Below are 14,279 nucleotides of genomic sequence, written 5' to 3'. Positions count from 1 at the left end.
CTGAGGCATGGTACCCATGGCAACACTCTCAGAGGTAGCTAGCTGAAGTTTCTTATAATGGAGTTACAAAATAACCAAAATTTATTAACAAGTTATTACTATTATTTTGATAAATGTTATTGCTAATTTTGCATAGCATGAGAGTACGTAATTTCAGCCCAGCATCTGCTGAGATAGACAAATTCCTTATTCCACATGTAAAAAGGTGTGGAATTTAAAAGGAGGATTTTTTTCATTGACCATGGATTTTTTTCTTTCTCGAAATGGAAAGTTGGTACATGAAGTCATAAGACAATAAAAATCCATCCCTACTGTATGCTTAACCACTGAATATGTCTTTTTAAACCTCCTTCATATGAGAATCAATGGGTTTGGGTGACTATATGACTGCTGCTGTCTGTGGTGGGCAGTGATTTATTGGCAATTTGTAAGAAAGGAAAAGTTGCAAAACATTTCATTTCATGTTTGTGGGTTTCTTTTATTATTATCTATTTCTAGCTAAAGTAACTAGAAAAAAAATAAAAACAAACCCTATTCACTTGTTTTAAGAAAGTATAACTTTGCACTAACAGTAATGGGGGAAAAGTACATCAGATACCACAATTCCCCAATCTTTTCCGTAGAAAACAGATAATCCCTTTCTCTCCCCAGTCTTAAAATCCAGTCCTTAGAAATGTAATTATGTGTGTCATTGGAGTGGTCTTATGTCAGCTGATGTTCTACAATTGCTGATGCATTTGCACCTGTCCCTGACACACCTAAATATATGCTATTTTCTCTCGTTGTAGGAGGAGTGATTCTAAAAGACAAGGTAAAGAAAGACGGATAAACTGGCAATTGAACCTACTCACAGACATAGGCAGGTCCACCAAGGGTCACCTGGCTTGACAGAATTTCAGCCCAGTGGCAAGAGGAGTCCATCACTCTGGTGCAGTTGACCCTACAGTGTCAAGCCTCACACTGGGCTGTTTCTTGGTGTCCATCTGCTTTTTTTAGTCTCTCCATGCCATGGACTCTAGACCTCCCATGATCCAATAGCATGGTTTTGGGCATGGTAAGCTCTCAGAAGGAAAGAAACAGTAGAGCCAGTAGGATGCCTTTTTATTTTCTAAATCTCTGTATTTACACCACTTTGCTTCTTAGGACATCTGCACATGTAGCCTGAGCACATGAAGCATTCTCCATATCGTCTTTCTTTAAAGTTGTCCCGTTAAAACTTAAAACTTCTGATGTAGCTTACATATTTTGTAAGGACCATGTTGTGATAAGGTTTTTTTTCACTGTCCCTCAATTTTTCTTAGAAGAACACACCTTGACTTCTTCATACTTGACTTGTTTTCTGCATTTTATTTTCTTTAAGTTGCAATAATTTTTTTCTTCATTTTTTTAAGCTCCAATGAATAAGTATATTTATGTAAACGTGCATTTATATGGTTACATAAATACATTATATATAAAAATCTGAGGTTAACTTGGGCCATATGATTTGCTAAAAAGCTGAATTTTGGGAAGATTTAGGTCTTTTAAACTGCAAAATGGTGGGGGAGGTGAGGGGGTAGGGAATGTTAATAGATTCCTCCACTGCAAAGCTTAGATATTACCCTGGTCTGTGTTTATCTTGTTTGGGTTGGTGTTCTTTCAATATTACTGTCACTTTCAAGTCTTACTTACAGTACAGTTTTAGGAAAAAGTAATACAGGAGACTAATTATAAGATATTTTTAAGAAGGCTAAAAAACATTTTTAAAATATAAATGAAGACATAAATTATCAAAATTTCTCCAACAAGTGGATTTATTTGAGTTCATCTACTTCACAGAATAAGGGAGAAAATAAGGGAGTTAATGTATTGCTGGAGGTAATCATTGCTAGTAAAACACTCTTTTCAGTCTTCTTACTCTGTTCCAGTTCTTCATACTATTGATTCAGAAATTCAGATTTGGATCAGAAATAATAAATCTTCTGAAAGCCTTTTGTTATTCCAGTTAACTAAATGCTAAGCTGTTGTCATATGGCCTCTGCCTATGCTGCCTTCGTCCCTGTCCATGTATTTTGCCAAACCTCAGGCAACATCCTTTTCTGCATTTAGGTTTCCCCCAGAAGACCAGGCATGCACCAGTAGCACCCTGGTGCTTTCTGAGAGTCTCTCCAATCTGGGTAGGACAAATCATCCATTGACAGCCTCTGCCTTGAAAAACAGCCATTGTCAAAATCCCCTCCAATGCAGTACCAGTGTAGACACTGATTCCCTCTCCTGGTATTGAAATCAGTTTTGACTGTTAAATGCACCTTTCTTCTAGAAAATTCTAAAATGCTGACCCTGAAATAGCCCCTAAACTATTATCCTTTCCTTATCTCAGTGCTTCTCAAAAGCTGCTTCTTCCACAATTCATTCAAGAGAATGGCAATGTTTAATGTCTATAAATTAAGAAAATGGAGTAAATGTCAGGTTTCTTTAATTTATGGAACATTAATAGACAAATATATAAATACGGTTCATATTATCAGTATGAGAAGCATAATTGTCACTGTAACAGATACTTTTTCCTCAGTATGCAACTTACTCTTGAATAACCAGTTTATATAGCAACCTCTAGCAACCTCTTTATTTCAACTACAATGATACCTAAAAGTGTTTGCTCACGTGAAATGGTTCCCAGTTGAGTTACCCGACTTGTGCTTTGCTGAAATGTACATATTAACATAAGAATAAAAATTAATATTTCATTTACTATTATAATCATACACTATAACATTATTGTTCTAAAATCTGTATTAATCTCTTAGTGTTTCAAGTTGATCACTTGTACTTTCAGCTTCTCTTTAAAAAAAATATTTGGCATTAAATGAAAGCATATATTGTATTTGATCTTCTAAATTCTTTTTTTTAAGATGATTGAACCAGAGAGAAGACTGAAGTGTTGATTTTCCCAGGCTGAAAAAAAACCCAAGCTTGCATCTTGTCATTTTAATTTCTTAGTGGTCTTTTTAGTCATTAACAAAAAGTGGGATTTATTTTAGCTCTTTTCTTGGTTTGCTTTCTTATTTTTAATTTAATATCACATAATTATTTTTTCTTTCATTTGCCTATCTGATGCTATGTAGAACAATTCAATAACATTCATTAAAAGAAAGACTTGGATGGTTTCTCATTCCGTGGTTATTTTGGGACATAGATGCCTATTTATTAGAGTTATTTATCCAGTAAAAATATTAACATGTACAGTTTCTACAAGAATGTTTTCTTAGTGATGCACATGCAATAACAAAAAAAAAACCAAACCAATAAAATATGATTCAATAAAAACAATGAGTTTTCACCGTTGTTCAATAATGACTTGCACCATTGTTCTTTTATACTGATATCTTCAAGTTTTTCTTTTCTTATAAACACCTCTTGGACTAATCTCTCTTTTTATTTCTGGGACTCTTTTCAAGTCCAAGTATAGTTCCAAGGAAAATACCTAATGGAGTCAGCTTAGCTTCCATCATACTTGGCAAGTGAAAATTCTGGAGAACTGGAGGCCTGAACCAGAACATGTGACTCGCTCTGTTTTCTCCTTGGAACACAATTTATATTTTAAGGACATAAACAGAAATCTCAAAGAACTAAGTGCAGTAGCTCTTGGTTTTGTTTCTTTTGTTTATATTTTTAAGAAACAGTTTCACAGAATCACAGAATACTTTAGGTTGGTGAAGACCTTTAGATCAGCAAATGCAACCATTAACATAATACTGCCAAGTCCACCCCTAAGCTGTGCCCCTAAGCACCACATCTACACGCCTTTTAAATACCTTCCGGGGTGGTGACTCAACGACTTCTCTGGGCAGCCTGTTCCAATGCCTGACAAGCCTTTTGGTGAAGAAATTTTTCCTAATATCCAACCTAAACCTGCTCTGGCACAACTTGAGCCCATTTCTTCTTGTTGATGGCATATTAATCAATATTTCCACAAGATTTCACTACTTCGCAAAGAAAATAGAACAGTAAGATCATGGAGCAGTGAAACTATCACACTAGATAAAATCTGTTGAAGTCTTTAAACAAGTGACAGCCCTGCACAGACTGCAGTGTCTCACAAGACTGCTGAGGAATACTCACATTTCTCCCTACCCTCCCTTTTTTAATATATATATTATATATAAACCTATAAAAAACATTGTAACTTACAGTGTTTATAATAAAGATGCATGCTTTTAGCAAGAAATATCAACCATCATGAGACAATTTCTAAATGAGAGGCACAGATTAATTTTGCTATGCTTGTCCCTGTGAAGATTAATTTTCAAAATATTTATCTTTCTTGCGTATTGACTCACCAGACATGATTTCTGAATAAGTTGACAGAAATGGTGATTTAACCATTTAAATGTTTTGAATTAACTCAATAATTTTATTATAACTGCTCTTAAGTTTTTGTTAATGAATTGTTTAGACTGCATCTCACTTTTTGTGAAGCTGTGTTCCAACACCATGAACACAACAAAAAAACTCAACAGCTCTTAAGTATATATATGGCATGTGCAAGTCTTAGAGATGTAAGCTTTTATCTTTTATTGTCATATTTCATAGCAAAGTCCTAGATTGCCTTATGTCTTGACTATGCCAACCACCCTGCCCTTCATCTGATTTTCCTCATGTTATTATGATGGAATGTGAACCCAAACTCCCTTGTTTTACTGCTCTTAAGTACCAGTCTCAGACACTAATATTTGCCTCTGCTTTTCTAGTCTTTAATTTAGTCTGCTGTCCAGGAAGTAGCCTATTTAATGCCCTCTCTTTTTTAGTTAACTAAACCTAGCTTGAAATTTCTAAAAAGAAACAGCTGCACTTTGGTAAAACACTGAGATCACTGGATACATTTCCCTTTCCTTCCTGGGACTGAAGGGGACGATGGATTGCTAAAACAGAAGCAGATATTTTGTGTGCAATCAGGTGGCTATGTAACCTTTCTTCCAGATTCCAGAACCCAATATCCAGATTTTTCTCTTCACCTAATATTTGGTCTTATTCCTGAATGAAAATCCTGGAACAATGGAACCTGCAAGTTAAAATCATCTAAGTTTCTGAAGAAGAGAGTTTAAAATTGAACTGAAAGGTCATAAAAAGTAGTCCATATTTTGATTCTCCAGTAGTCGTTTCCCTTGCTTGCCCAGACCACACAATATAATTTCTAGAAAAGTGTGTTCTCATCTTCCTTGAGAACCAAGCTGAGTAACAGAAAACAGTATAAAAGTGAATTAACAGACCCAGTACCTCTAACACTTATTGAAAGAGCAGAGCATATGGCAGCAACTACTGACCTCTCTCATATTATTTCTTACCTCTGTTACTGGGAATGCCAGCTGCAGTCAAGTCAGGTATCCTTAGATATATTGTTGATGTTAGATATACTGTTGACTCAGTATCATCACAACTCTCCAGGGTAATTATAAGAATAGTGAGTAGTTCTTGCCTTTGGGGATTCAAGGAAGGGTAAAAGTTCTCTTTTGGCTCCAGTAACATGACCCAGTTATGGGAAGGAAAAGCCTTCCTGTGTTCCCCTTCCGCTATGGTTTACAGCTGTGTTGGGTGGTACTTACATCCCAGAAGGTCCTTCTTTGAGCTGAGCTGTTCATTCATTATGATTTATTTTAAAGGCTGGTTTCTTCATGTTAGACCATCATTTATAACTCTGGTTTGTTAAAATTGTTCTAGTTCTATATCAGAATATTTTTCTGAGGCTTCTACAAACTGTGGCTGTGTTTCTGTAAAACAAGGTTAGCTGAAATAAAGGTATCAGTTTTCTAGGAAGTATTTTGGCCTCTTACCTACTCATTCTCATCAACAAAGTGTGCCAGCATTTGTGTCTTGGCTATCCAAGACCTTCTTTCTCCCACCAAGTGTTGCTGTGGCAGCTGAGTCAGTATTTCAGTACCAAGGTACAATACCTGAGACTGGTAGCAAGGGGCTTCTCATCAACAGAATTGCATATCTAGTATATTTTCAACCTTGACCAAATTCTGGCAAATGATAATAATATCCTCATACACAGGATACGTATTTTTTTTCTTTTTTTTTTTTAAACCTCACATCAGTGTGAAATTTTGTAAAAGTCAGAATACAGGCAAGAAAATTCTCTCTACCCATTACCATAATTCTCAGAGTCAGCTGCTGAAATTTCAGTGAGAAGGATAATAAGAAAAGTTTACAATGCAAATTCAGAGGTATGTGTTGAACGATCCTATCTGATTGCACTTTACTCTTGGATTCTGTGTTAATACCTGCTTGCCTGCTTAGCATGTTGGGCAAGTGGACAGGGAGGAGACCATATCCTTTATCACTGCACAGCTTTCTCTGTCACTTCTGCCACTTCCCTGCAGAGTTGAAGAGATGCTATGTTGCAGTGGAAAGGCAGGAGCTCCCTATATTCCTTTAAGCATGTGAAAAATGTATTGGTGAGGTAAATGCAATGGGACCTGCAGCAGACCTCAGACTGTATGAATAAATATCAGCTTCTCTTCTATCACTTTTTTCCCTAACAAGATGACACAATTCACTAAAAATCGTTGGTTTTGCGCTCTTACTAAAGAAAAGGAAACTCACCTTCCCAGCAGAGATTGGTGAAAATGTATGATTTTTTTTTTTTTAACCTTAAAAAGGTTTAAGGTTTTCTTTCATTATTATTGAAAGTAGTCATCAGTGAGACTGCAACAGGTAGGTGTTTAGAGGAACAGTTGGAATAAATTCATTCCAGGAAATAGAAATTATTAAGGGGAAACTTAGCAGGTGATATGGAAATTTTACAGAGAATCTTACCAGGTTCCTCACAACTGCTCTGCAATTGAGGTTTTGTTTCTGCTTTTCAGTACAGGTTCATTTTTCCCAATGTGGGTTTACTTTGATATAGGTCCTTGTGCACAGCTGCAGTACATTGAATACCATTGAAATTTTGTGCTCGATTGTTGCCAACTATAATTTTCCAAGGGTGACATTTTTGCTACTGTATTTTTGGACCTTTCTATGATGAATTATTAATACAGATGAAATATCTATCCACTATATAGAGCACATCTATCTTATTTGGATGTTTTGGACAGTTTAGAAATGTTGATAACTGGTAGCAATTTCTCACCAAAGACAGAGCAGAGTATTTAATCATTAAATATTAAAAAAAAAAAAAAGAATAATGGAAATATATGGGGAACATTCATAATGCTCAACTTCAGGCAGCTTATTCAGCCACATGAACTAGCCAGATGGCTATATTTACTGCAGTGAAGAAAACTGGGAGAAAGCAAACACTCAAGACAAAGACCCGTAATTGTCTCCATTGTTTAATTCTTAGTTCATACCTGTATGGTTTAGACCATTCCAGGTGATTGAGTAGAGCCTATTCCTGTGGGCATTCTAGGCATTCTCGTTATAGCTTCAGGCCATAATGTCCCACGATAGGCTTCAACGTAGCCTCCTTAGGACTGCAGGCTTACTAAAGTAAGAAAAATGCACATGAAACAACAATTATTGTATAGTTATAACTATTGAAGTTATAGCTATCAATGGCGGTAATAAGTGGACTGCGAGGTACCATTTACTGCCCAGCCAAGGCCCAGGGCCAAGCATTTTTAATGTGGATGCAGTTCTGACATTTTAGCCTTTGAACCATCTATCAGTTCATGGTCTTGCTTTGTTTAGCTGTTTAGGTGTATCCATAGTCTCCCTTTATTTATTTTAATGTCTGTGTAGACACACACGGTCCTCCAGAGAGTGATTCAGGTGACTTAAAATAGGCTCACTCTCAACTGTCCAATTGAGAATACTTGTTTCTCTTTGCTGAGAAAATTAACCAAGGAAGATACTGCAGTAAATAAGCAGCTCTAGACTGGGAGGTCTCAATGCTCACTGTGGTCCTAGAATCTTGCCTGCAAAGCTAGCCAGGGTTTCAACAAATATAAAGGCAGGATGGTTTAACTTCATTTTGGGGCCTATTTACTTTTCTGTTAACTTTAAAAGAATTGAAGTGAAATTGGAGATATTCACAATTTTTATTTTTCTCTTTGGGATACACTTTTTTTGATCAAATTAATTTGTTATTTATGGCTTGATTGTAACTGTGGACTGGAAAGATGGTAATCAGAAAATGAAAATCAATTTTGTATAGCTTCTTTTCCTTCTTACTTGAGAAAGTTCAACAGACAAATTTTGTCTTATGCAAAGCAGCCAGTAACAGCTAAGGACAAGGACTTCACATTAACTACATACTTTTGTGTGTTTGTGTAAAATTGAAAAAGTGGCTACAGGCAGCACAAATAAATAGCCAAAACTTTAAAATGAAATTCTGACTAAAATAACCATGACTTTAAAGCAGTTAAGAACAGGGATGTCTCGTAAGTACTCGTTGCTTCAATGCTAAGTAACCATGGGGTTTCTTATGGACAAAGGGCAGATGAAAGATGTCTTGTGTGGCTGAAAGAAAGTTGTGCAGATCTTGTGCCATAATCTTACTGCAGAGATGGAGGAAATTCATACCCTGAGGTATTAATTGGTTGTTAGAAATACTTATTCAAATCTTTTCTAAAGCACTGTTTCCAGCAATTTTAGATCAGGCCTGCATTGATTTTAATAAAGGTATTTTATGTCTTGCTTTGGTCTCTATATACCATACTGACCTAATATTCTTAATTAATTTGATTTAAAAAAAATTATGATAAAACTGCTGCTAAATGCTTTCACAAGCAGTGCAGGTGTTAGAAAGAGCGTTTCCATGTTCTTAACAATTCACTCCTAATGGTGTTTCAGCAAGAATTATCTACTTATGTGTCAAATGCAGCTAAAGAATATATTCAGGTAGTTGAACAATATGAGAGAAATTACACACCAACAGGTAACTACTTCTGATAGTTCTGTGTTTCAAATATATCTTTCTGCTCAAATTGTCAGAATAAAATATTTACATACTTATTTTTTAATTTAAAGATGAATTTTTTATAGGTTCTGCTCTCCTTCCTTTCCTTATCTCCAAGAAACAGTGTATTTGAACTTAAAAGACTACAAAATTATTTTGCATACGCATTATAAAGCATATGGGGATCCTTGTTGTTAGTGGCAATACATGTATCGAGAATCTAACTCTCGTGTTATCTAGAACTCAAACAACTTAAAACAAGTCTTTTGATAAAAAAATCTGTATCAGAAGAACCTGTGACAGTGAAATATGTACAACGTAGCACCTGTTGTTTTTACTTTTGCTGTGGTTTTGCAGTTAATTTTTCAACAAATTTTTCATCTTGCCTCCAGAGCAGAGTTTGTTTTCTGAACAGTTTATGGATAGATATCAAAATGTAATGTTGACATTAGATCTTAGAGTTAAAAATTAATGATACATATTTACATGCAGCAGTTTGGAGCCATTGAAACAAATAACAGCTCCATCAGTTCAGCTGGGTGGGCATTTTAGCGTGATAGGATATAAGGCAGTCTTACAAAGAACTGAAGTAAGTTCAGTGAACTGAAGTTTTAATGCCATTGCTTAAAGCTGTTATGGAAAATATTCTTCCCCCACATGCAAATAACCAGCATTGTATCTAGTAGTTCTCAAAGTACATCAGCACTAACACAATAACCAAAACACAATTGTCTGTCTTCAGGGTGGGCAGAAAGTTTTGCACAGCAGCTGGAGCTTTAGAGAAACTGACAAGTTATATTTTTATGACCTGCTTGAAACAATCTGTTTTGACATTTCAGGAATTACCACAGCTTCTGGGAAAAGCCAAGCATGCAGGCTGAGCCCAACAAGCCAGTACTCTGTGTTGAAGTTTAATTAAGCCACCTACTGAGAAAACTACCATAGGGGAAGCTCTTCTCTGAGCACGGGATTTTCAAACCAGTGGAGAGCATCCAGGGAAGACAGCAGTTTTGACACCCAATATATTTGCCCTAGTTCCTCTGAATTACACGCCCCACTTCTTATGAATTATTCATATTGAAAGCTTAGTTAGGAATAGTGTTCACAAATTTGTTGATTACAATGCTGAAATAGTCAGAGTATAAATCTATAAAAAAAAAGTATGTGTTTTACCCACCCTACTATTTCAGTTTTGTAATTCAGTTGCATAGTTAGACTTTAATTAATTTACACGTTGTCATTGCAACAATCTATTTATTTTTTAAGGTTCTTCTGGTTTGGTTTTAATCCATCAATATCAGTGACTTTTCAGAAAGCTTGGTGACCTGCTGCAGTACATCATTTGTGTCCTTAGATAGCATGATAGAGAAATGAAACCAATTACCTTGTCATAGAACAAAGATCGTTAGATAAAATTAAGAAGTCTGCATGAATTAAGTGTCAGTTTATGTTAAATTAGAAAATGAGATACTACAAACATCCCAGAGATATTAGAGAATCATATTTTTACATACAGGCTATATCCAGGATAAATAAGTACTCAGAGGTCATCTTTCAGTAGTTTATGTAGTTCACCCTTATCATCTGTCGATTGGGGAAGCTGGAATTTTTAAAAATGAAATGTCATATATGGAAGGTATAAAGCAGATGATAGATGTGCTTTCCATAGATAGTTGAAAGCACAAGTTCAGCTTTGAAAATTTACAAATTTGTGCTGAATACATGAAGAGGTGGTGTGAGGCTGTTCAATTTACTGGAAATGCACCGGTAGAAATTTTTAAGTATAAAGAAATTCAATGCCCTGGGACCTGTTTTCTGTGACAGCTTTGTTCCTTTGAAAATTGTAGGGGTATTTCTCTATTTTTCACTTTAAGAACTAGATCCAAGCTCTGTTAAAATCACTGGCTTTCTTGAAATCTAGAATGACCTTTTACTTGTTTGTCTGCTATTCTCTAACTTTTCTAAAGTGTAACTTCAGAGAATATTTATTTAAGCCATTAGGTACTTACCAGAAGTATCTCCATCAGAAATAAATAAATAAATAAATAAATAAATAAATAAATAATGCAGCAAGCACAGTAGATTTAAAAACCTTGAAAATTACTTTAGCTTTATAAATATGATTTATTTTTAAAGGTTTTTTTTTATTTACATTTAAAAGGATTCTTCATAGTCAAATTTTAAAAGCACTTGCTAAAGAAAAGGCATGAAATCAATGAACAAATGATACATACAGGATGTGCAAATGGTACATTTAAAATTGCTGTAAGCTGGAGATGTTAGCAGAGTATTAGAATGAGATACCGGCTTTATGAATATAAGAAATGCTTCTTTAAAGGCTTTTTTTTCTATTCAAAAGTTCATGTCTTTATTAAAAAAAAAAAGTATGCAAAATGCTCTGACTGTACGCATACGTATATATGTTGAAACAGTTAAAGAAACTAATGAGATTAAGATCCTGAAGAATGGAGTACATGGGCAAAAGATTCCCAGATTAGTTTGGTCAGACATGCAGAGGTTCTTAAAAGAAGCTGCCTATAAGCTTAGAATCCTGAGCATCTGACAGGCAGAACAGGAAAAACAACATAAGACATGTGATTGCTGGGCTCTAAGTCACATTTAAACACCCAATAAATGGATCTTTGCAAATCTGAACCTTTGGCATCTGAAGGTTTATCAGATGAGCCAGACAGGCTGCAGGGATCAGAGCAGGGCAAAGGGACCAGCTATGGCATAATAGATGTGCCATATGTTCTTCATGGTTGCACATTGTGCTGTGGCTTGTATACACAAAAATTAAGCCAATAAACTAGGTGAGCAATGACAGTGGCAGCTCCACTGTAGTGTGCAAAGTCCAGGTTGGAAACACCACAACCTCCCAGTAGGAACAGTACAACAAGGGGATGTGCTCCACCAAAGAGGGAATCTGTTGAGTCAATATCTGAATCTGATCGATATTGTTTCCTCATAGTGAATGACAGTATCCATATACAAACCAGTGACCCAATTTTAATTGTTGTTTTGGTTCAGTGTAAGGATGATTCTTTACAAGGCTGCTAGAACCAGGTGGATTCCAGTCACCTGACAACGGTCATCTGTATGAGAACTTTGATTGGATTAATTACTTACTTCAAGGTTTCTTACAATGACCCTGGTACACTTGAAGAAATACTCTTTATCCAGTTATAGATTCTGCTGTCAACAATAATAATAACTAGGAATATTCTCTTCAAATTTTACAAATTTATGCTGGAGGTGCTATAAATCTAATTTATAATCATGTTAAAAATTAAAATAATGATAGCTACTCACATTTCATTTGAATTAGAGGAGAAAGCATGCTCAGGCATTTTTGTTTTGTTTTTGTCTTGTATAAGATTAGGGCAAACTCTTAAGTAACTTGGATTAGTGTCCTTGTGTAGTCTGCAAATAGGATATCTATAAATAACCTTAAATCTTGGTTTAGTTTGTATTTTCATGTGTTCCAGGATTATAAGAACAGGACCAGAGTGAGAGTATGAGGTGAGCATGAGGTAAATTTGTACATGAGTAACTCAGTTCAAGGCTACTTTTTATTCATAGGTATAGGAATATATGCTCAGATATAGGAGCATAAATTATTGTCATTTTTATTCCAGTTAACCAACAACTTATTCCTGGAATACATGTTGTCTGAATTTAGAAAATGAAAATACAGATAATTTCACATACCGAAAAAAAAAAAAGTATGATGACAACTGACAGATATATCAGATTATTCATCTGTCATAACATCAAAAGAGCTTCAGCTGAAAGTATAGAAGAGTGGGAAGGTTAAGAAACATGCACGGTTGGGACTATTTTGAGATGACAGCATGGATGTTTGTTTGCTTGTTCAATGAATTATGACCTTCAAAATGCTATAGGAATAAAGAAGTGCAAATGTCAAGATATAGCCTCTCCTCAGAAGACTATCAATACCATGAATGGTTATTGCTGAGTTCTAGTTGAGAAAGGAGGATGACAAATGTCATCACTAGGCAACTTGTCTTTCCTGATCTTACTGATTTATTTTTTTTAAACCAGAACTTAATATTTCTTGAAAAATATTCACACAGAAGGAATTGTCTTGATAGTCTGTAAATCTGATTTTGGATTCTAGAACTCTCTCCCTGCCTCAGAAATAAAAAATGCAGGAGGGAAACCTATGAAAACCTAATTACAGAGGTGTTCACTGGGACATGCAGAACTTCAGTCATAGTCCCTGTGAACTACTGGTATCTGAAATATCTGAGTATCAAACTTTGAGCTAATAACAAAGTTTGCTGGTTAATAAGTTTTCAAATGAAAAGTTCACTGTTCTTCAATGCTATGCAAAATAATTATTTTTTATAAAATAAAAGAAGAAAATTATATGCTTTAGCGAAAAGTAAAATGCAGTTTTGTCTCAGATTTTCTACTGGTTGATTTTTTCGCTGGTTAATTTTTTAAATATGAATGGCATTTGCTGTCAGTCTCACGCAAATCTGAAGAAAGAAAATCCTTTATATTAGAAGCCAGATGTATTGTTAAAAATAGTAGCGTGAGAGAAAGTGAAGAAGAGAAGAAACAAAGTCTGAAAGTAATACAGAAATCTCTTTACTGTATTAGAACTAACTTTGAAAAGCTTTAATCTCAGCTTTTCACACCAATTTATTTTTCAGTCCTGAGCTTTTTGCACACTATTTTTTAGTGCAGTAAGCTTTTTGTGCGCTATTTCCCAAGCCAAAATGCTCTTCAGAGATTGTAGATAGAGTGACCATTCGAATGTTCTACATAAAACCTTGTGCTGGTGACATGTGCACAAGTGCAGGGCTAGACACCCAGTGACAGTGTTGCAGGACAAATGACATACAAATTCATTTCTCTGTGGCAAGGGCAGTAAGACCACAGACTTCTCTATGTTGTATTTCTCTAGCAGCTTATATGAGTGGTAATGAAAACAGACCTGAGAGTGACAGTTCTAGGCTTTATATTAAGAGGAAATGTGCTGGGCACTTTTTCCTACAAATTAGTGTCTGCAATGAAAATTTCTAGGGATATCTAGCAATGGCAGAAGAAATACTAATTTGAGGGTACAAGGATGCAAATAGTGACTTGATCCCACCATTTGTTAGTGGAAAATACGGAGGGGAAAACTAACTGCAACTAAATTAGAAAAGGACTGAGAGAAGATTTAGGCAAAAAGCACTTTTACCATATGATAAAATGTTTTTTGTCCCTGCTGTCCTCTAATTTTGAAAAATGCAATTGAAGCAAAGTTGCTTTTCGAATTATAGAATATGATTCTGAGAACAGGCATAGCTTTGTTCATTTGTAGCTTTTAGAGATCTCAAGAAGATAGTACACCTGCTTTAGTGAAGTGTGCTAGGCTTTT

This window comes from Pezoporus wallicus, unplaced genomic scaffold (genome assembly GCF_028554395.1).
Source record: "Pezoporus wallicus isolate ANWC-B61680 ecotype Strahan unplaced genomic scaffold, APGP_CSIRO_Pwel_v1 contig_6966, whole genome shotgun sequence".
In the NCBI taxonomy this organism is placed as follows: domain Eukaryota; kingdom Metazoa; phylum Chordata; class Aves; order Psittaciformes; family Psittacidae; genus Pezoporus; species Pezoporus wallicus.
This window is presented reverse-complemented; position numbering follows the sequence as displayed.